General features: G+C 41.9%; 1 protein-coding gene across 9 annotated transcripts in view; it reads right to left on the bottom strand.

Moving 5' to 3' along the window:
• The window catches only part of Nfia (nuclear factor I/A), a 540811-nt gene that overhangs the window by 278620 nt on the left and 237521 nt on the right, over positions 1-24670 (bottom strand). The window lies entirely within an intron of this gene.

The raw sequence follows: 24670 nt of genomic DNA, 5'->3' as shown, positions 1-24670 counted from the left end.
TTTAAAAGATCTTCAATTATCAAAGGTAGGGGTGGAGGCAGAGGCTCTATTAGTGCAGTGTTCTTTGGCATGAGATGCCCAAGGCTTCCACATTGGGAGTGAAGAGGGCAGATGCAGAAGGAGCAACAGCAAAGTCTGTTTGCTGAAACAATGCTTTATAAACAGCATCGCCAGCCACCCTGTGCACAGTGTAAGTGGTGCTGGGTGGTCCAGCTCATGCCCAGCAGCCACTGGAACCTGTGTCCATCACGGGCTGAGTGTGCTCTCTGCAGCAGGCAGAGCAGAGGCTGGACTGTGTAATTTCCTCTTTGCATGCAGATCACTGCTCTGTACTCCAGAGCTGTTTCTCAGCGAGCGTGTCATGAACTTCCAGTGTTGGGAATAGTTATGCGACATAAAAGCCGTGATGCAGGAGGCCATAAATCTCACTCTTTCTTCTTTCCCTTTCCCTGGCTTCTTCCCTTTCTAAGACTCTGACCTCCTCCATCAGGCCCTTGAAAGAAAGGCAATCAATCACCCCCTAGACTAAAATGAAAACCTGGGTCCTCTCTGCACACTGGACAGCTTTCCCCTTGTGTGATAAAAATGGGGAAACATCTCTAAGATGGCAAGTCCCCCTCCTATGTGTTCCTCTTTCCACTCCATGCAGAGCCTGGAAGCAAAAAGCCTTCAAGCTCTTGTTATCAATGACCATGAAACAGGAAAGGAAGACACTTTGTTAAGCCAAAAGGAATGTGCTAGAGAAAGTACCAGATAAAGACAAAGAAGAATTTGAAGCAGACTTGCACTGTTCTCGGGGCCCACAGCAAAGCACACCAACCTCTGTTCTTTGAAAACTATCTGGGAAACAACCCACCCCCACCCCTCTCACTACCTCTGAGTACCCCCCCCCAGCCCCCACATCATCCCTCCCTCCTCCCCCTTGCCAGCACAGCCTTTGTGACTTCCCAAGCCTTGAGGGACCAACTGTTTCCAGGGCTTCCCTCTGGGCTAATTGTTCAACACTGCCCATGACTCTGGAGCCCACAGGAGAAAAAAGGCACTTCAGATGCCCTAGGGAAGACTGGGGGAAATTTCTGTTGGAAATCCATTCCTTGTTTATTATCATCAACCACAAAGAAGCCTACTGTAATAAGCAGTTACTACAGCCAAGTGAGATGAGAATTCTAAAGTTTGCAGGCAAAATTCCTTCTCTGTTTACATTTATTCAAAATACTTCCACTCGGCATAATTTCGGAGTTGAAAGACATTTAGCCAGGTGTGCTGGCTCACAAAAAGATGCCACCAAAGGTCAAACATGAAGCATAGTCCAAGGTCCAGGCACTGCTTTGCTAACATTTCTTGGAGCAACAAGACCAGTTAGTACAAGGCCATTGCACTAACTGAACCCAAGCAGGGCCACTGTACTAACCCCCCACTGATCAGGAAGGATTCCACTGAACCTAAAGCAGCTGGATGGCCAAGAAAGCCCTTTGGTCTGCTGTGCTGGGCCCGAGGGAACAGGGGCAGAACTCAGGACAGAAAGGGACTTAGGAAATGAGAGGCTCAGGGAGCAGAGGCTGAGCCCTGGGAGCAGGCCAAGGCCCCATGTTCTATCACCCTGACCATGGCGTTCATGTTGCCTAGTGGCTTTCCAGTGACTGGTATCAACTTCTGGCCATCTCTGAAACACTCAGAAAGCAGAGCGCAGACTCTCAACTCCCTTTGTACCGTAGGTTAATTTCTCCCCAAGGGGAAAGAGAAATTTTCCTTTGAAGACGTATGGAGGAGTCTAAATCGAACCAGAGAAGCCCCTGACCTTCAGTGGTTGCCTAAAAGCTGCTGTACCCTATGACAGTATCACTGCAGCAATGATAAAATGATAACTAACATACACTCTACATCAGGTAGAGACTGGGCATATGTAAAATAATTTCTAACTGCCAAACCACCCTAAAAATTAATAGTACATTCCCACCCCCAACTATACATATTCGAAAGCTACAGAGGGGAAGGTAAGTAACCTCCCAGCATCAAATTGTCATCACCAGAAGACTGAAAACCTGGTCCAGCCTACTTCAAGAAAAGGATAACAGAGGTTCGGCTAGTTTTTGCTGTCTTCCATACCACCTTGTTGGTTTCGGAGTGAACCTGTTTGCTGCCTATGAATTTGGCTGGCTAGCCCTTCCTCTGCCTTATATTTTTCTAAGCATTTCCCATGGATAACAGAGCTTATACCAGTAAGAAGCCAGGTACCAGATGAATCTAGTTTTACCAAGTGCCAAGTGGAGACCGAGGTGAAGCACGTCCAGCCACAAAGGAAGAGAGCAGCAGTGAGACACTAGAGGTTGATTTGTGATTGTTAGAAGGCAAAAAGAGGAAGGAACCTCCTTTTTCATCCACAGAAACTATTTCCTGAGACCCTACCACATCTTCCTACTATATCCTACTATCTAGCCATACCTTCCTAAACTCAATTAGAAAGGGAACAGTGGGGCCTCCCTTTTATTTCTTGCCTAAGTAGGAAATGTAGGATAATGTACACGGAAGGAAGGTAACTTTCCCAGAGAGCTCCTTCACCTGAGATTCAGCTCAGTGTATTCTATACACAGAGGGAACCTGCAGCTGACTTTCTTTTCCAAGTTACTGGGAAACTGTGCTTTTTCCATTTCCAAATAAAAAGTGCACTACAATTATGAGATGCATATATAAATGATGAAGATAACCCACACTCTCCAAAAAGGTCTAGAAACATCAATTTTGTATCACAGTTAGTAACTTCCTGTAGCTTCCCAAAGTTCATACAGCAGGCCTTCAAGAAGACCCCCACCATAACACCCCCTGAACACTCTCCCACCAGGTGCTAAGTAAAAAAAAAAAAAAACAGTAGGAATTAACCACATCCAATATATTAGGAGAGTGTCCTTTGAAGCAGAAGAATAAAAATACAGAGGTTTTGAGGAGGGATCAAAAGATAAAAAGCAGTTTGTTGTGGTTAGACGGTAAAAGGTGGAGATGTGGATGAAGTTCCTGGGGATGCAGGTCCAGACATTGTAAGGGCTTGGCAACAGTGATCCCTCACTCATTTCATAAGGGTTTACAAGTGCCTAATGCACACCAGGACACCCAGTGTCTCAGGGTGCCTGCTACCGTCACTATCCCACGCCACCGAGGTGCAGCTGGTCATTCATTCAGTATGCAATGAAAACCGAAACGCACAAGAACTCCGTGTTGCTCTTGCTAATCAAGCAGCTGAAGCTCCTCACAGGCTCACGGGCACCGGTGCTTAATGAACATTAGTCAGCTTCCTCGGACGATGCTGGACGTCTGCCTACTTGTCAATATTAATTGCAACATACACAGACACAACCCTGGGTTCTCCCGTTTCACCAATTTTCAACCCTCGAACCAAGGCAGTGTCTTAATCCAACTGAAATTTCAGAACACAGATGTCAGTGTGGCTAGGACCATGAAAACTCACATAGTATTATTAAGAGCACAACTACTTAAAAGCCAAATGAAAATAACGTGTGTTCCCACAGCAGTTTAAACAAAATATCGAAGGCTCAAGGTGCATTTCCACAACAGGTGGTAAATTATTCTGGGAGCAGAAAAGCCAAAATTGATCATTTTACATTACTGATCAGAAAAGATTTCGAGTGCATGTCTAGGCATAGACACACGCAAAATATCTCCACACAAGAATTCTGTTCATAACAATACCCCTAAGTGTTTTCAGACCACAGAATATCTTCCTTGATGAATCAAATAAATCCTGAGAATTTTAGGTTTCGTGAAGGTATTCTGTTTGACTCCAAACATTTGGGATTTACCTGGTTTGTGGTAAATTTATGATACTCCTGTTCACTTGTAAAGAGCCTTCCTAGTAAGTCCGAGTCATAGCTCTGTCAGTGTCTGCACAATGTGAAATTCAACTTGAGCAAGCCCCAGGATGCCAGGATGCCTGGACCCCAGAAGAACCACACTCCAGTTTCAACTTCCAGGAAATATGTTTTCAGGGAAATGGAGTAAAACACATACAACTATCCAGAAAAACAACAACAACAACATTTAGAGAACACAGGGTCCACTCACCAGCATGAAACCTTGAATCAAGCATTCTCCCTGCACCCACAGAAGCAGCCTCTCTCTGGAAAGATTTATCACTTGAAAAGAGGTGATGAGGACATTTACAACAGGAAATATAGAATCAAAAATTGAGTGCATCAGATAAGTCCATGAGGCCCCAGAAAGAAATCTGGGAAAGGAAGGTTTTCAGCTGAGTCTTGGGAAACAAACCAGAATCATTTAAGGACATTGTCAGGTAGTTATGCTACATGAGTAGTCTCAACCCGAACTGCAAAGTTGGATCTTAAGGTATCTCTACTGGGCTGGGCTTTATGGAATGTGAGAAACTCAGCCCCCCCCCCCCCACACACACACACACACACACGCGCACACACAAGATCCTAGGTAGCTGAGTCCAAACTCACTAGAACTCATGCTAACCAGGTATGGTCTGCTAAATAACGACACCCCATGATGTCCGTTTGGCAATGATGAAAATATGTAAATGCTACAAAAGGAACTTTGCAGAAATGGTTGGGTAAATCTGGATGCAACAAGGGGCCTGGGAAGGATGCTCCCTGACACCAGCCCCACATCACCAGGTCTCAATCTAGTGAGATGGCTTTGAGGTTTCCTACCTCCAGAGGTACAAGAGAACACATTTCCATTGTTTTAAGTTTGTGTTAATTTCTTACAACAGGAAACTAAAATTCATGGCTCACAATGACACAGAGGGAAAAAAAGCTGCATTAAATCACTAGACAACCTCCCGAACCCAGTCTAGGAACCAGGGTCTGACAGAGAAGAAAAGCAGTGTGGTAGCTTTCATCAATGCCAAGCTTAACATCATACACAACATTTAAGGATCCACATAGACTGTATAAAAAGCTTTCTCCTTCAGTGCAAGGAATTTATCCTTGAAGGCTGATGTTCAAACCTACTACACGTTCAGCTTCCTGGGGATGATGTGGTAGGAAGGCATGCATTTGCTGCTTCTTTCTTCATCTCTGTACCTTCAGAACCTAGAACAATGTCTGGCAACATAGTAAGGACTCAATGCAATATGCTTAGTGAATCAGTGAACGTTTGAAGATTAAACTTGCATAATCTATTTCTGAATGACCATCTAGTCACCCAGTGGGTAATGTACTTTCCAAAAGATTGGATGACTGGCCAGACCCCACAGAAACCTCCTATGTGCATGTGCACTGATGGTTCAAGCCACTCAGGGAAATGAAATAAAAATAGCAGAACAAAAATTCAGAGGGGGAAAGTGAGATCATGTTATAGGGCAGAGTGTTAGCTCATACGGTGCTGGAGGGAAGCATTAATTTCCTGGAGAGTCTTTCTCCCTGACTTAGTGCTGAAATGGCACAAAACAGACAGAGATCTGCCTGTCTCAGATTTACTACTAATGCCACAAGTATTCCAAGAATAAAATATCTGCAGACAGATCTTGGTTGAATGAAACTTTCTGGGAATTTGAAAGAGCCCAAAGATAAAGATCGAAAAGAACACTACTTTACTTAGACAGCGGGTAAAGAGGGACCAGCGCTATCAGGAGGGCCTTGATACTGAGTCCTCTCATTCCAGTTTCTGATGAAGATGAACCTAGCTGTGAATTAAACACTACCCCATCTCTTAAAGAAGACACCCCATCAAACCTCTGCATCCTAAGCAGAAGGCTAGAGTCTATAGAGTAGAAGAAAGTGTAAATCAGGGTTCCATTGTTACCAATCTAGTCTTTACAGTGAAGAAAGTAAGGCTTGGAAGGTTTAGCAGTTGTCACAAGTTCATCTGGATAGAGTCTAGCAATGTTAAGAATCTAAATTTAGGTTCCTGTGACTGCAACACCTGTATCCTCAGACAAAAATGTCCAAGTAGCTCTGCCCCACAAATGTATGCATCTGAGCTCTTCCAATCACTAAATACTATCCTGAGGTCAGACTTTAGAGCAGATAGACCCATGGATTCGTGTGTGTGTGTGTGTGTGTGTGTGTGCACGTGCGTGCGCTTGCATGTGTACATACATGCACACAGACACACACACCTGGGAATAAATCTAAGTCTTCCAGAGTTACCTGCCACAAAAGCATAAAGGCTTCTAAGCTAGTGGTTCTTACCCCTTAACATACAGTAAAATCACTTAGATTGAAGGGCTTACTTCACTCAGGCCTCCCCCAGGTCTTCACTTTTCAAGTCTGAGCTGGGAACCAGAGATTTGAATTTCTAAAGAGTGTACATGGATGCTGATGTGCAGTAAGGCTGGCCCCACACTTGTAAGAACCAGTAACCTACAGCCTGATGTACAATCTACTGTCTAATAAATAGTCTCCAAATCTAGAAGGATCCCTTTGGCAAATAACAGATCTTCACACAATATTTATTGAGTGAATTAGCCCACTTCATATTAGGAAAAAAAATAAGGAACTGTACTTGAGTTGAATGCATAAATGCGTTCTATCCATAGTATGGTAGCATATCTCTTGAAATATGGGTTTGAGCACCTAATCAACATGAGAGCACCCCCTCTGTAAACACAACTTCTTCCAGCCACAGTAACATGGGAGAATACTGTCAATGCTAACTTTCTGCCACTGCCTCCAGACTGGACATGGCTGCTCTACAGCCAGTTATTCTGTAAAAGTTCCTAAGCTCAGAAGGCTTAGCTTTCTTAGTTGCACAATGGGTTCTTAGTAATATCAAAAATACTATGTATGGAGGAGTCAGCTGGATTGGAAAAGCACCAATACAATGAGCTACAAATATAGTTATTATTAACTTGATCACAAATAGGTTGTCAAAGTGATTCCAGAAATCTCAACCTTTGGGAGTTAGTCGCACAAGAATACTTAGCTACACTGACTTGTGAACACCGGCAATTCTCCAGGGCATGTTTGGTTCTGAGTCACACTTATTAACGAATAGATTTCTTAAAATCTCCTCCCTAGGTTTCTTGCCACCACAAAGGTCTTGTTCTAAAAATATTACTGAGAAATGGCCCCAAAAAGTATTCTAGAAGAACACAGGGGCAAGAAGCAACAAGAGTCTTATAAAAAAGGCAATGCCAGGTGTTCCTCCTGGCTGAAGAGGAATGAAGAGGGTTCAGTCAAGAATTTTGCTCGCTCTTGAGCCAGTCACCCACAAGTGGATCTGCAGCTGCCTATGTGTGTATCAGATGAGAAACTGCACAGTTTGCAAGCTATGGCAAGGAGGCACCAATCCAGCATCTCTCTATGGGTCCTGGTTCAGGCACAGACATGCCTATGGGCCACACAGCTATCTGTCTGTTAAGTGTCTTCCTACCTCTTTACCAGAAAACTACAGGCCCATACTTTGAAGAATGTCCTTTCTCTAATGCACTTTAGTGCAAACACCACGTGCAGTGTTATACCGATTGAAGAAACTCACAGTTAGAGAGGAACTAGAAAGCAGAAAATAACCTTTATAATTCATATGCCTATGTTCATTCATAATGCACAAGACTTAGAAAGGTGCCCATGTGGACTCTTGGGAACAGGAAAATCCTAAACCCATAGTTTACTATTTTCAAAGGAGATTCAATATGGGCAGAAATCAAGAATACTGTTCTTCAGTCTAAGTTTATATCCTGAAATATGCTTCTTGTAAGAAATAATTTTAAAATGTGGAATCTAAAATTAAGCAAAAATAACATACAGTATGTTCAGCTTTGAAATTTGCCGGGACTCGGCCAAGTTTACCATAAACAGAAGGCAGAATTGTCTATTTTTAACTTTTCAGCCCTTGGGTGATTAAAATTTTGAGCCATAATAAACAACTTTTTTCTTCTTTGCAGCATAATTTCTCAAATGAAATTGCAGTCACTTTAGTTGTTCGGTAGCTGTGGATTGAGCACTTCGTGTTTTTAAATCCTTTTTCAAAAGGAACTTTCTTGCAAAGACTAAACCCATGTATCTGCATGCCAAAAGCACACACAAGAAAAGAACAGACCAGAACAGACCTTGCGAGGGTTCCAAAGTGAACCGCCTCCTTCTTGGTTTTAACCGCTTAACAGTTAGACCTTCGGTCAGTTGCCAGTTAGGAGCTAGAACTCAGGAAACTGGTCTCACCATTCTGCCTCTCTAGGTGAATTTGCCACAGAGACCTTAACATCACCCAGCAGATTATTTAGCATGTTGGCACACCTATTGTGTCAGCAGAAAGTGTATCATCCCACCAGGAAAGACAGTTGCATATGAAATAAACCCATGGCCTCTGACAGGCCAGATAATTATATCAGCTTGCTATTATCTCCTGTGCATGATTGCTGTGCTAATGAAAGTATTTTGGTGTGAAAAATGAAACAGGTCAAGACAAGTAGATCAGGAAACAGAAGAGACTCAGGGTCCCGTAGAATGTCAATGTGCTGAGTCACACAGAACTTAACCTCAACCTCAAGAAAGGATGTAAAAGTGTTCCCTCTGCTGTAAGAGTGGTATTCTTTGCCTCTCGCACTTCTTAATGCTAACTACTCAGAACTCCTCAGAAATTATCAAGTTTGACAGTTGCGTTGTTCTAGTGAGTGTTATTTGTAAAGAGCTCCTGGAAATAAACTGAAGACAGGGCACAGGTGATAACTTCGAATGTCTTTTCTTTCTCCCCTAAGGGAAACGGACCAAAGACGGACCATTTCTCATTTGGAGGACAGCCAGAAGAATGAGAACAGCCTCTTATTTTGAAATTTAGGAGGGTGAATAGATGTGTTGGGAAAATAAGTCAGAAACCAAGTTTACGCTGTCTGCTTAGGTGCTGTGGGTACACTCAGCATTCTGTGGTTTCTTTCCTCTGGTAAATGGGAGCTCAAGGCTCCAAAGACAGAGAACCAGAGACTGTGCATCGGCCCTGACGCCCTTGGCCCTGAAATCGCACTAAGGAACCCGCCCCTCTGCGACTTTCAGCAATTCTGCAACGGACTCTCATATAAGATGGGTTTCCTCCAGAAGCATCTGGCTTTTCCTTCTCTTGGCATTCATCTTAGCATTTATACCCAAAACTGGGTACTAAAAAAAAATCCCAGTTGTGGTCAGACCACAGCCCAACACAGCATTAGCTTTTGACATGGCAATGCCACACTGCCGGCCCCTATTAATCTTGCGGTCAATGGACATGGGTTATTTTCACATGACCTACTGTCGAGTGAAGAGTTCTTCTACTCTGCACCGTGTGATGACGCTTCTAGTTCTAAATGCATCTTGCCTGTCTGTGCTTAACAGAGAGTGGGGGTTTTCGTCCCATGTTTACCTTGCTAGTTTTGCCCCAACTGTGCCAGAATGTCCAGAGGTGAGGCCTTAAAGTTTCTCAGGGCTGCAGAAGAAAGAGTGTAGCAATCTGAATACACCCAACTCTCACTGCGCCCCTAGCCTAGGCTACTTTAAATAGTGTTTTCCTCTATGGAAACAATGTAAAGCCGTCAGGAGCTACATGTAAAAAACAACATCATTTCACCCTGGTCTTGGAACAATTCAAGTGCACTATGAATTTTTCTCCTGTTTGTTCTAGAATATTAAATTGTACCAAACCTCTCATCCCAAATAAAACCCAGCTCGATATTTACCTATATATATCCTGGAGGCCAGTTAACAACTTAGGGTGGTTTTTCTTTTCTGTAGGCATTAGTAAAGAATCTTGATTGCATTCCCTTAGCTATCAGTATGTAACAGACTTTAGAGCCTTCAGGGCAGAGCCGCAGAGACGTCCACAGGAGGGGCTTATGCTTGCTGGTTTGTTTGTTTTAATGTACAATGGGCAATTCTCAGTATTTATCTCGGCCTCACAGCCACACTGCCAGGCTGGCCTGAGTCACATAAAGATGTGGAGTGAGTAGTGAGTAGTCTCAAGGCATTTACCTGCTCAGATATTCCTGTCACCACTTAGTGGGCATCATTTGAGCTCCCAGGAACCTAATGTCTAGGTTTTTACTAGATCATGGATCTGCAGAAACAGCTACTGAGTAAAAAAAAAAAAAAAAAAAGGCCTGTTAATTCCACCCATTAGAAGGATGATTTTTTTTTTCTTTTCTGTAAAATTTCCTAACTGTAGAAAGCAATTTTCTACCTCCACAGAAGATGGCAGGAGTAAGAAATATGCTTATCAAAACTGGAAGTGAGAATGAACTTCTTAATAGTTAGATGCAGACACAGGCATTTCAAGAAGAATGGAAATGCATGTGTTCACAGGAATTTAGATGTAGCTGTGCCTGAAGGCAGGAGGAAAGACGGACAGGCTCCCTTTCCAATGACTGTCCGCCTTCATTAACAGGCACCATCTTCGCAGACCAAGACAGGAGAGAACACTGGGAAATCTCACAGGAAGGGAGGGCTGAGATCTTCACCACACACTAGCCTCCAGTGCAGTTCCCCCAACTTCTCCCCTTCCTCCTCCTAGGTCATTAAGAGCCCAGAGATCTCTTAGGAGAAAGAAGTCCCTGCAAAGCTCCACTCCGAGACACCACCCCGCGGAGAGAGTCATTGCAGGCTCACCGCCTGACCAGTCTCGGGGCTCCAACTGCAGGCACCACACAGGTGACTTCTGGGCTATACTTTGAATATTGTCCCCTTCAGTTTATCTCTTGAGCACCCGAGTGCATTAGAAATTGCTTCAGCTCCACAGATTAGGTAGCTGAGGCTCAAAAGAGTTCAAAATGACCACGTGTTCATTAAGGAGTGAGTGGAGAGCCAGAGCCCAGGCACAAGCCTGGGAGAACACAGATGCATCCCACCATTTAGGATACGGCTACAAACATTTTATTTTGAAAATAATTTCTTTTTTTTCTTTTCCTTCCTTCCTTTCTTTCTTTCTTTCTTTTTTTTTTTTTTTTTTTTTTTTTGGTTTTTTTTTTTTTGGTTTTTCGAGACAGGGTTTCTCTGTGTAGCTCTGGCTGTCCTGGAACTCACTTTGTAGACCAGGCTGGCCTTGAACTCAGAAATCCACCTGCCTCTGCCTCCCGAGTGCTGGAATTAAAGGCGTGCACCACCACGACCGACTTGAAAATAATTTCTTAATAATAATAATAACAATAAAGCTAGTAAAAGTGTGTTATCTGTGGCGGAAGTTGCTGGAATCCCTTCTTGTTTCATCAATTTATTCTTCTTCAACATGGATTTTTAAAAACTGAAGCATAGAGTGGAGCTAATAGGAAGAAAGTATTTAATTTTTATAGCTAATTAATGAGTGGAAAACATCTACCGCAACTGAAAAGAAAAAAAAAAGTTCCAGTTTCAATGTTTCTTCCTCCAAACAAGCAAATGGATCAGAATCAACCCTGCAAAATCACTGCTGGGACTCTGGCTCCCCCCCTCCCCCGCCCCCCCCCACCAGGGCTTTCTGCCCTGGCTGCACAGCTGCAGTCACTGGGGAGCTTTAACAGTACTTACTAATGTCCTCACACACCCTGACTCTAAATGAGCAACTGAGGCTGAGAGCCAGGATGGAGCAGGGTGATAGGGGAAAGTGATACAAGGAAAGGTTACTTAGAATTCATTCAGGGATGAAAGGACCCAGCAGGGAGGGTTACAGAGTACACCAACCTGGAAACTTGGAAAAGCAATGAGCATATCTGAACTAGTTTTCTCTCAGCCTGGCCCAAACCTGGCAGACCCTGCATTGCAAGTCTGATTCCTTGAAGTACAATTTGCTTAATACTCCTTAAACTTTTTCCTTCCCTTTAAAATTGGCCCAACAGTACCTACAGAAGTGCTGTTATCAATATTAAATGAAGCAAGAAGGTAGGCAAGATGCTTAATGCAGAGTACAATAAATGTTTCAAACTTTGCCACCCGGAAACTCCCAATAACGTAGTGTCTAGTCAAGTCACCCTTTTTTTCAAAACAGTTTGCAATTCAGTCCTCTAGTCTTCTCCCTTAAAGTCATATCCATCTACAAGATACAATGTTGGCATTTATAACCCAACTCTCACACAATTAGAAGCCAGCTTACTTAAAACAGCTCTTAGGCCTGGATGTAGTTTAGTTCAGTGATGGGGGTGTAGTTCAGCCTTTAGCCTCCTTTGCTCAAGACTCTCACCTCAATCCCAGAACCACAACTAAAACAATGCTACCACCAACTCAAAACACACACACACACACACACACACACACACACACGCACCTTGTTAGCTAGATGGAGTTCCTCCTTCATAGGCCCTACTTCTGATGTTCAGGCACAGCACTGTCAAGCACCCAACACTGTGCCAAACATTCTTCCTTTACACGTCTACATCATTTCCATAAAGACTCTCCAAGAAGAGAATTTACTCTCTGTGGATAGACGATGAAACTTTCCTTTACGGGGGTCAAATAAACCACTAAAGAAGACATCTAACAGGCAACTTGCTAGAATTTGAACCCAGGTCTCTCAAAACTCCACTGCAAGGCCATAGTTATCACTGAGAGGAAGATCCATGAAATGCCCCCTGCAGAAGTGCTAACGTGCCAAAGGCTGAGACATTAAGTATGATAGATATTTCTGCACTCACAAGCGTATCACAACATCTACACTGGCATCCATCCGGTGTCAGGGTTTAGTGACCGATGCTGTCACTCACTGCCCATGTCAGAGGTCGCATGGTGCCTCCCCTCCCCCAGTCTTTATGGCCTGTTCAAGCTTTTTATTAGCCTTAATGTTGATTGCATTCCCAGGGCATCTACTAGTTTGCGTATAATTTGTCTAATTAAATTTAAAGAAGAGATGCTTCGGGAACACCGCTTCATCGTTCCCCTGCACTCCATGCTGTGGACTTTAATGAGGACCTAAGCCCCCATCTTAACTCAGCCTTATTTTCAACACAGAGGACCTGTGCTTGTTAAGACCGCCTTCAGTTGTCAGGAAAAACAGCTTTATTAAGGTCATGGAATGTGGAGGGTTTGATTAAAGCTAATCAAGAGAGAAAGCCAGGCTGCAGTGCAGTGAATCAAGCCTCAGTACATGTTTAACATAACTTCGCCTAGCCTATCTGTACAGAGCAGACAGAAGGAAGGTCAGGTTTCCAGAAAGAATGCAGAGACAACGGAGGCATATTGTAGGCTGTGTTCTCTCTGGGCCTAAGAGGAACAACTCTCTCAACAAGAAGCCTGTATCCTAAGCCACCTAGGCACAGTAAGGGTGGTAGCTGTGGTATTCTTTCAAATTTTAATCAGAGGAGTATGATTATATTTTTATAAACAGATTAGAAAGCTGTGATCCATGGATATAGCCAGCTAAGAACAGTATGTGGGTAGCACTTGGTACTAACTGGAACCTGCCATTGGCTAGTGTAATGCTGGGTAGGTCAACATAAACAAAATCTTGGTAAGATTCCTGAAGTTGATTTAAAATATTGTTTTTCATTTTAATAAAGCTGACCCTGGAGGAATGCTGACTGTTGGGGCCTGATCTTTCACAGGGTCCCTGTTGCAGGCTAGTTGGATCTTAGTTCTCTCAAAAATCAAATGAAAGTAGTTAGACTAGGAAGTCTCTGCTTCCCACAGTCTTCATCGGGACATCTCTTTCTAACAGTAAGGTGTACTGTTCACAAGAGGGACCACTCAACTCAAGACTAAGTTAGGAATCCTAATTCACAATATAATCAGGGAGAGAAAATAGACATAAACCTTGAGGAGCTTTGAAAATGGAAAACAACTCTCTTGGTTTTGCTGTTGTTTTTCAACATCATGCTATCTGCCTGCCCTTTTCTGCTTGTTCCCTTCTAGACAAGCTTTGGAACATGTTTTCGAACATACATACAATCACACACACCCACACATCTTCTCTCTGTCTCTCTGTCTCTCTCTGTCTCTCTGTCTCTCTCTCTCTCTCTCTCTCTCTCTCTCTCTCTCACACACACACACACACACACACTCATATGCACTTCCTCACACACATGTACACACACACACATTCATACATATACTCTTTCTTTTAAAATGTTGATATCCAATTCCAGGACACTGATTTTGATTTGTTTCTGTATCAGTACATGCGTATCGATTTACTATACTAACAAGTAAGACTTGAGTTATCAAAGAACTTTAAAATGCTCATAATTAAGACACTGAGAGTTCTATTTACATCCACCAGGCAAACAACCATCAGGGCTCCACACTCAGGGTTTCACAGGCACCCGAAGTAGCAGGGACTTGAGAGAACAGCAGGCCCAGGCTTTCTCACAGGCCTGACTCACCACTTCTTCCTGATTCGCTGGAGGTCATGGAATACAGAGGCTTAGTAGGAACAGAGGAGAGCTGTGCATAATGGGATTTAAATAATCTGATTTTCCTAAGAAAAGAAATTGAGAAGCAAAGAGATAAAGGATTTTCTGCACACACACACACACACACACACACACACACACACACACACACTTTAACAGCACCCTGTAGTTCCCAAGGCACTTCTGTATCACTTAGATATCATGTAATTACTATAAAAACTCACAAAAACAAAAGCAAGCCCCCCCCCCCATTTATTTTAAATCGAGAAGCAATGAAGTAAAATAAGGGTCAGCAAGATGGGTCAGAGGATAAAGGCACCTAGCAACAAGCCTGGGTTCTATGACCATATCCACACGATAGAAGGATATGATTAGCTTCTGCAAGTTAGCCTCTGACGTCTACAAGCAGTACATGCATTCGGTGGTGTATGGCAACACAGAGAGAGAGAGAAAAACAGAGAGAGAGAGGGAGAGACACACACACAGACAGACAGACAAGCAGAAAAATATAAATAAACAAAAACATTTTTTTTTAAAGAAACAGAATGACTCTGGCCACTCAAATACTTATTAGTAGCTGTGCTAGATGGAAGCTGACTGTGGATCTCCTGAATGCTAGCTTAATGCTCTTGCCATTATATGATGCTGTCTGTTTATAATCATTGTTTCCAAGAAGCAAATATTTATTGAGTAGCTGTTATATGCCAGGCACTGCTCATGACATTAGAAAAACAACCAAACAAGACCAGTGAGGTCCCTTCCTCATGCTAGTGTACATGTGTGTATCCTTAGGATACGGAGAGTTTCTTACATACATGGCTTTTCATACACTCATTGACACCAGTTTGAGAGTCCTTTAAAGTTAAGATGACATACACACTTTTATTAAATTCTAAGAATTGCACTTACAAGGCCAACTCAGAACAAATAAATACCAGCTATGCCCAAATTATTTCCTTTCTATCCTTCCATGAACTAGCTTTTTAAAACACTCTAGGCAAACACCTGAGAAACATCCATTCAAGTTGCACAGGAGTTCGTCTGCTGAGGCAGAAGAGAAGGCTTCAAAATCTCTACAAGGACAAATTCAAAGTTCAGAAGAGGGCTGGTAAGGGCTACCTCAGCACACACGGCTCTTCACGTGTGCACATGGGCATCTTGCTTGGGGAAAAAAAGCAACTTTTTTTTCTTTCTTCTCCATCTACACAAAGGACAGTCCTGAAAGCCTGAGAGAGGGAACAAAGTCTGCTCCCACCTCTAGTTCTGTTGCTGAATGAAAGATCCACAGGAAATCAAGCACTGGTAAGGAGTTGCCTGCCAAGAGTATGAACTCTGAAACAAAAGACTCACTACTGTGTAGGAAAACCTGACATCTACCCCACCCCCACTCCGCCGAGCTCTGAACTTGAGTAATCCTTCTCTAGTATCTCATTTGTTGCAAGATTTTAACACCTGCGTCTACAGTGTTACTTTTCTTCTTCCAACTGCTCCTGAGAGTAGAACGCATTCTAGTGTCTTTTTAGGTAGCCACACAATCAAATCAGTGAGTTCCCCAGAGCTTCCTCCTCATTCACAAACACACTACCTTCCCCAGGCACAGGAGCTCAGCTGCTATCCAGGTATCCGAGGTTTGCTCCACACCACCCTTACTTCCAGCCTGATACAAAAGATGTTCCTTTGGTGAGGCATTAGTGGGATTGGCATTATTGATATTTCTTCATTTCCAAACTTACTATTACAGAGAGAATAGTAAACATGATGTTGTTGAAACAGTGAATTAATAATGTAAAATTAAACCAATTTCTGATCAGGTGGATGCCTGCAGCATGATCCATTTATGGGATGGAATAGAGAAGTAAGCTGTTATTAATAGTAGCAGGGACCTTATTTGGCATCTAGTACTAAACTTCTTAGAGGACTTTCCAGGGTTCTTTCTTCCCTCCTTCCTTGCTTCCTTTCTTTCTCTTCTGTCTAAAATCATATACCCAATGCTGGACACGTCTTCATGGATATTCTGAGAGAGAAAATTAGGTTTACTTCATTTCTATCAATAGGCTTATCTAAATTTATCTGTTTCTTTTTAAAAAGTGTATAAGATGGTGATCCACCGACACAAAATTATGTTCTTCTGCTACTTAAAGCTTGCTAGTAAAGTCAAATGGAGGAAAAGGTCACCCGATATCAGCTGCAGAAGTTAGTTTCTGGGCACCCTCCACAAAGCTACATCTGCTTGGCAACTACTCAGGAAAGAGATTCGGTTATTCCTCTAACAGTTGCAGAGTGTTCCCAAGATTCAGGGGGTGAAAACAAGCTCGCTCTGCATCAGAAGAGGGCCCAACCAGATCTGCAAAGAAACCGCATACTATTATGTGCTGTCAGTTTAAAAACTATCATCATAAATGGAACCAAACTCATCAATGGCGTGGTTACCACACAGGCCTAGTCATGTGATCTGAGAGTCTGAGTGGGAATATTTTTTTCCTTTTCTTTTTGCAGCATAAACACTTAAGCATTTAGTGATAAAATATTAAAAGCCTGAGGCTCCAGACCCACTGAGTACAAGTTGCTGATATAGCATCACAGACCAAGGAAAGGTGTCAAGTATGGTAAAATATGGCTCCAGCTTAGACATTAGGGGCTCTATTCCTTCCCTAATATGCTTGCCTTGCTCCCACTGCCCACAGTTAAATGTGTACAACGATAAAAATGCATCAGCTTGAAGCCTACGGAGGAAGTTCAGCACATCCCTGTCAATGAACAAAGTAATTGTCGCATTTGTTCATCACAAACGACTTATCTAGACACTGTTTTTAATTATAACATTAATTGATCTTTTGTCACCGCTAATTAGAGCAATAGCATCACAGTTACTCTACTAGCAGCATCAACATTTAGATGCTACAAGATTCTTGAATAAGGAAGAGAGTGAAGTGAGCAGAAAAGAAGGAAGGTCATGGGCTTTTTGTTTGCTTTTAGAATGAAATGCTTTGCTACCATCTGGCATGCAAGCATATATATATGTATGTATGTGTGTGATAAATACATACACAGAGAGAGATACATACATATACACACATACAATTACATACATGTATGCATATATATATTACATATTTTATCTGGCTTATATAACATATATATTTCTAAATATATACATTTTAAATTTCATTCTTATTTATATATGTGTGTGTGTGTGTGTGTGTGTGTGTGTGTGTGTGTGTAGCTACGTGTGTCTTGGTGCTCACAGAGGCCAGAAATGGGTGTTAAGTTCTCTAAAGCTAGAGTTACAGGTGGTTCTGAGCCATCCTACATGGGTAATGAGAACTGAACATGGGTCCTCTGGAAAAGCAGGCAACATTCTTAATGACAGAGTGATCTCTCCAGCCCCCAGTTTTATATTTTAATTAGTCTTTCTTGTGAAATCTTCATTTTGTCTCTTTCTAATTAGAATTCAAAATGGTAGTCTAAAAAAAAGTTTCCCTACTGTAGGGAAATTATGGATATTAAGGAATAATTTGATGACCAGAAAAGGTACCTTTCATGGCTTGAGATTTAGCAGGGGAAAGTCTCATGAACCTGTCACAGTCCTAGTCTGTAAGAAATGTAAGGGACTTTAATGGGTATTTTAGTAGACCCACTTAAAATTAAGTGATGAATTGGAATGAGAAAAGTTATTCCAATAAAAGCAAACAAATTAACTAACCTGACCTTGGTCCACATAAAAGATTCATTTTCTTAATGGAAACAAACTCTCTGAGTCTAGCTCAAGTTTAACCACTAAAGTGTATGTGAAACTTAAATTAAGCTACAGAAGCCAGTCCCCAGAAATTCAGGTGCCCATGCTCAAGTAGGTAAGAAGAGTTCTCACAGCTGCAGGATATGCCTCTGGCATGGTCTAGTATGACCCACTTCCACACTCATTGCCACATGAGTCAGAAACCTGTTAAGACCCAATTAAGAAAGATGCTACGCATCATTGATGCATGCTTTGTCCAGAGCTTAATTCTACTGTTTCCCTAAGTAAATTCTGTCTTCCTATTCATTAACTTTCCCATCCCTTGGGTACAAGTAGCAACTTCTGCTATTTTCTTTTAAAAGGTTACAGAAGATCTTGAAGTTGCAGTGAAATGGGTATGTCATATTGTCCATCACTCAGAGACAGCAAGATAGCATCTGTCTTCATTGTTCACTTGCCACTTCTGACAGTGTCAGAACATGAGTCTTCCTGATTTCATCAGCAGCCTGAAATTAAACATCTGCATAAGGCAGACGGGAAAGGAGGTGGTCGCTTCTCTTCTTCCTGCCTCCACAACTTCCAGTTGTCTCAGTGCAAAGTAGAAGCGGTTTCTGCATTAGTCATTCTGGGAGCAAAGAAAGGTTCTGTAGAAGTCTAGACCAGTGAGACAGGATCCTCACATTTGAAGTAAAGATACTGACTTTGAGGGGGGAAAAAACTATTTTTTTAAAAGTCAAGGATATATCTTCATGTCAATGCTAGAGCCACCACATTGGGCTAACACCCTTATTAAGTTAGGATTCTAACTCTAAGAGAGCTCACCAAGGGGCAACTGTAGGAAGGTACAACTCTTTCTAAGACACTACAGGCCTCCTAAGGTCTCTGGTTTTAATCCACGATTTTTAACATATCCCTAATGAGACCAATAACAAAGAACTGTCAACTTCTGGCTAGAAACCATGACTGCTGTCCGTGCAGTTTCATGTGTGTGGAAACTGTTCTATTCAGTCAAGTTCTGTAACTTGGGATCAGTTATTCTGTAAAAGGATGGTTGGTGCACATTTACAAAAATAATCCCAGGGCAACTGAGTACTTTATGTGACTTAGCTGTTAAATGAGAACTAACTAACTAACTAACAAATAAATAATTGGTAAGCCTTGCCAGTTATTGGGCAGGGCAAGGGCACATGCACATACTGTTCCCGGTGGGTGACCTCATGAAAGTCACATAAGCACCTCATCCCTGGAGAATGGACGGTTGCATAAACTGACCTCTCTACAGTTCAAGTTCAAACATTCTCTCTTTGTATGTTTAAAATACACCAATTCCCATCTTGTGAAGGACAGTGCCCACCCACCCCACCCCCCAGCAATGTGAGAATGGTACAGGAGAACACTCTGGCTCATTTCACACACAATAAAGCTCATCTTCTTTGACGAGGCACTTCCTTCTGCCTGTGGGTCATGTCTCACACTGGTCCTTGGTCCTCTTTACCAGAACCTACTAAGTTTATTAATTGCTCAATATGACAGTATTTTTAAACCCTTCACCCCAATTGCAGGCAAAGAGAAGGTTGACACACTAAATAACATGCAGTTTCCTGTAAATCACTTCATTCAACTGAAGTCAACAGACCTTCAAAGTGTAGGACTTGGCAGGGGCTGAGCTCAGGGCGAGAGAGTTGAGCCTTGTCAGGGCTCCTGCCCTTGAGAAGTGGCTATGCCCAAGGAAGCTAAGACTTTCTAGATCAGGTCATTGCTGGGTGTACAAGGCCCCATTTGTAAAAAGCCCCTGCAGATGAAAGGGTGAGGTTTTGACAAACAAAACTTGGACTTATTATTTAACAACCCCCCAAGAAAAATAAAGTAGAAGAAAGTGATCGCTTTTACATCTATAATTTTAGCTTCTATTTTTTAAAATGTTCTTTTAAAAAGGCTTACTTCCTCCTTGAGAATTTATTTAATCCTCCAAGAGTAAAAGAAAACGATCTCTCTTATATCTGTAATTTTAGTGTTTTTTTTTAAAAAGTATTCTTTTTTTTAAAAAAAGGCTTACTTCCCCCTTGATGATACCGAGTCTCTTTCCATTTTAATGGATATCAAAAGAATATAAAAAAAATTAGAAACTTTAATTTCAGTCAGGCATCTTACAAGGCCATTTACCATGTCTTATGGACAATATAACAGGATCCAGAGAAGGACAAGTCACATGGATTAATGACTGTTTGGAAGACTTCCCCAGAAAGGTTAATTAATTGAATCTGGAGGGTACACTTAGAGCTTCTTAAATGTTTAGGAGAGAACTTGACAATATTCACTGACCCTCTTTTCATAAAATTGCACAGGTAGGCTAAATACTGAATGCAAAACCAGAAACTGGTATGTAGATCACAAGCTAATCTATTCTGTTTACCCTATTCCCTGCTTTAACTGGTGGCCTCCATGAAAGAGAACAGATAATTGGCTGCAGAGCCATTCGGATGGGATGGATACTGGGCTGTCTAACACTTGTGTTTTCTGTCTCCGGTCCTCTAAGATTCAAATCAAATTCTATATCCTAAAGGGTGAGTTGTAGTCAAGAAGGTATGTTTGATTGCATGTATGTCATCGGCATGCTTGTTTTATACTTTTAAGGAAAAACAACTACATAAAAGGGGGAAACTACCCACATGGGAAAAGAGCAGTCTATCGAATCCCTCAGCCTCCTGAGGCCAAATCTTGACCAAGAGATGATAATGGAGGCAATGTTCAGCTCAATAACAGGCAGCATTTCAAAACAATCAGCAGAATCAAGACAAAGGAAGCCGCCCTGTTAGGGAGAGAGATCCCCTTCAACCTGGGAGGTGGCACAGTGTACCAAGAAGCAGGATCTACGATTCGATTTCAGTTTTGCCTCGAGCTAGAAAGACGATCCAAAGCAAGTCTCCTGTGCTCATATAACTCAGTTCCCTCGTCTGTGAACTGGAGGTTAGGAAACACACATGAGTCAAATGAGACAGCAATGGAGTGCCTGGCAGACGTCAGGTACCCAACATGATACCACCTCCATCCCGGCTCCCTACCTCCTTCAAATTCCTCTAGGCCAGGAGGGTATTACACAAGCTCTCACAAAAAAATGTGGTTGAGTCTGGGTTTGGGTCAGCAAGACAATGAATAAGTGGTATCTCCTCAGGAGTGTGTGTGTGTAGAGCAGAACATGATCTATTCTCAGGCATCTCCCATTCTGTCAACCACTTAAAAATCAAAATGAGCACTCATTCTTTTCTTCTTGGGCATTATATCTTATTATCTCATTTCACTGTATTTCAAAGAAATTTCCATAATCACATAAATGTTTCCATATGACGGCCATATTCTTCAGGTAACCTGAGTTCATACCATTCCCTCAACACAAGTCCCTATAACACGTTCCAGGATCTCTTTGTGTGCTCTGAATAGAATTTGTTAGGCTGCCAAACCATTCAGTCTTCTGCAGATAGCTTTGTTGGTTCCAAACTTGGTTATCAAATTCTTTTATCAGCATATTCTAATCAAAGCCTTTCAAAATAGTCTAAGGGTTGGGAAATACCATAAGGTCTAAATGAGAAGCGAAGAGAGCAAATTGTAACTACCAACTAGGACAAAAGCTAAGGGCTGCTGTGACTGTTCTTCCAAACACAGCACAGCAGCAGCTCCTGTCATCTTGGTCCAAAAAGAATGCCAGCTCAAATGTCACATTCGAATAAATTATTGGCCATTCATAAACAACAACAATAAAAATAAATGGAGATATCCAAGCCTAATTTGCAAACCATGGATGTATACAGATTCTTTAGTTGGAACTGCTTAAAAGAGAAACTCCCTTCTGTCCAGGGACCATCATTCCTCCACTACAAATATAAGAGTATTAAATGAGCAGTGTACTTCTCCTGCAGTGGTGGCATGCAGACCGTGGGTATACACCACTGTCCCAGCTTCTAGACTTTGTTGCCGGTCCCTACTGTCAATCCAGAAGCCCTCTTGCACATAGTCTTCTTCAAGTGCCTCTACCTGATCTGTTACAGTGGAGGGAGGCCAAGAAGCAGGGGAGCCGCCAGCCAATAGGGAAAGTGGTCCCTCTACATTTTTTTTCTGCCACCTGAGAAGCAAGCTGATTGCTTAAATGGAGCAACAATTACTGAGAAGAAAACTCCCATCCGGTCCCAATTTTATCACTAGACATAATCACTGTTTCTTTCATTATTATTTTCTTTCAACCATGACAATAAACATGTTTCAGAAAATAAGTCATCAGTGGAAAGCTATTTGAAGAATTCTACATAGATGGTGCTACAATTGTGGAACTGGGAAGGCCTTTGTTGACAGTTTGTTCTGAATCTCTCACCATTCAAATACTTGGGATGCCTGTTCCTCTGTCTGTCAAAATAGAAAATCCTTAGGAAGGATTTACACCACAAGTTGTCCCATCTTTTCAAAACACAGGCAAGGTGTCTTTCCTTTGTGGGGCCAGAGCTCATACACAGCACTCCAGTGTTCACTGATCATACTTCTGCCCAGCAAGACCTCGAAGAGGTCATGAGCACTGGGCAGAGCTTGCTCACCTTACAAGGCCTAGCTAAATGCATGACCTACAAAAATTCTCACATTTGCTCCCATAAAATGGTAGCTCAAGGATCCTGACAGCCAAGGCTCTAACGCACTGGGCACAGACTCAGACCTAAACCCCTCGCCTGTGCTGTCTCTGCCCTGCTGCACGGACTACCACAGCAAAAATTAATATCAACAATAACAACAAAAACCGTAGTGGCCCATTATTTAATTATCTTTCAAAACTCAATTGTTCTTCCCGTCACACTGAAAGGACTCTCTCTCTCTCCAACAGAACACATAGGTTAGACTGAAGGAGAAGGGAGTTATTTCACCTAGTATGAAATAATCTGATTTAAAAAAAAAAAGGATGGTAAAACAGAAAGGTTTTACACATGCAAATCCATCCTTGTACACAATTTCAATTCTCTTATGCTCATGATCTATATTCCTGCTCTCCAGATGGGCCATCCGCTTAACACCAATGCCAGGAACAGCTTGTGTATTGTTTGTTTAAAACAAAGATGATGGATTAAATATCATATGCAATGTGAGTAAAGAGGTTAAGGTTAATACCACTGGTTCTGAAATATATGATAAATTAAGCCCGTATAGTGTTGCTCAAGTAGATGCACATAAATAAAGATTTAATTTCATTTTTCATAGTCACAAGAGGAAGCATGCATTCATCTAGAATATGGAGTCTTTCCATGGCTCCAGATTTATTCTTGTTCTAAGGCATCATTACCCTCCAAATTACACAGACTTATGTCATTTCACTGAAACACTCATTCACCCATCACAGGCCCAGATCCAACACTAACACGTTTGTCTTAAAATTATGCCAAAATGAGCAAACTTGAGATTCTTTCACCTATATTTGAGTAATCTGCAAATTTTCTCGAAGAAACCCCCCAAACCCTACTATTTCTATGTGCACTATAGAAAGAAAAGAAATCACAGTGCAAGTGTCTTCCTACCCTCTGCAGTGTTCCATCAAGCTGCCCACAGAGGAGTTGCTGACAATGGAATAGCTTGTGTCAGGACCAGTTCCACAGCAGTAGCTTCTTGCCTTGACTACTGACTGACTTTGACCTCATAACCACATGCAGTCTCCATTAGAAGAATTATTTAAGAGAAAAGAACAAACATTTAGAAACCAGAATGGAAGGACTGAACAAAACAGAAAGATAATTCCTTAAAGGGATTGTGCTGATAGGATATCATATAAGAAGATTATCAGCAGCAGGAAAGCGCTGAGTAGTACAGAATCTCACAGAGATGGCTCAAAAAAGAGATGGCAGCATGAGAATGTCCCATGTCTCATATACACACACCAAACAGAGAAGTGAGGGGTTCACTTGGAGCAGCCAAAACACAGCCCAAACCTAGAAAGAGTTCTACTAGGGCCACCAGTCCTACCAACTGGTTAGATTGAAACTTTATTTAAGCTGGAATTTGGCCCTCCACAGTTGCACCACAGTGAGAAAATATTTAAAGAAAGATATTTTGCAATTCCCATGTTTGGAGTGAGTAATGAAATCCATAGTGCTTGCTACTTATGTTGTCTTGATGTTGGTTCATGACATCCATATAAAATGTCAGGACAAAGAAGCAGATAGATTGTCTCTAGTGAGACTATAAACAACCCTGTGTAAACTCTGGGACATATTCAAGTTGGTTAAAAACTTCAAACTATAACAACTTCACTGCCAAAAGCACAATCAATCCAATAATTGCAGATTACTTTTTTTTCAGATTACAATGCTCGATTGCAATTTTCTCTTACATGTTTTTACCGAAAATAGATTAACAAGCATCATACAAACATCCAAAGAAAGGGAGACTGTCATACAGATTATTCTCATTATTAACATAAACAACTAGAAGTACATCATGAGTAAAGTCCATTCACAATTACAAAACACATATCTCATCCAGGTCGTGGGATCTAAATTTTGGATTAAATGGAACTTAAGGTCCCTCACAACTAGGACATTCTATGATTCCAAGCCTATGGCTACCCATTTGTTTCCTAGAATCTTTCCTGTGATGGGCGGTGATGCTGGTCTCCCTTTAGAGTATCTTTCCACCTTCATATTAACCCACTGCAA

Source organism: Mus musculus, chromosome 4, assembly GCF_000001635.26.
Source record: "Mus musculus strain C57BL/6J chromosome 4, GRCm38.p6 C57BL/6J".
In the NCBI taxonomy this organism is placed as follows: Eukaryota; Metazoa; Chordata; class Mammalia; order Rodentia; family Muridae; genus Mus; species Mus musculus.
This window is presented reverse-complemented; position numbering and strand designations above follow the sequence as displayed.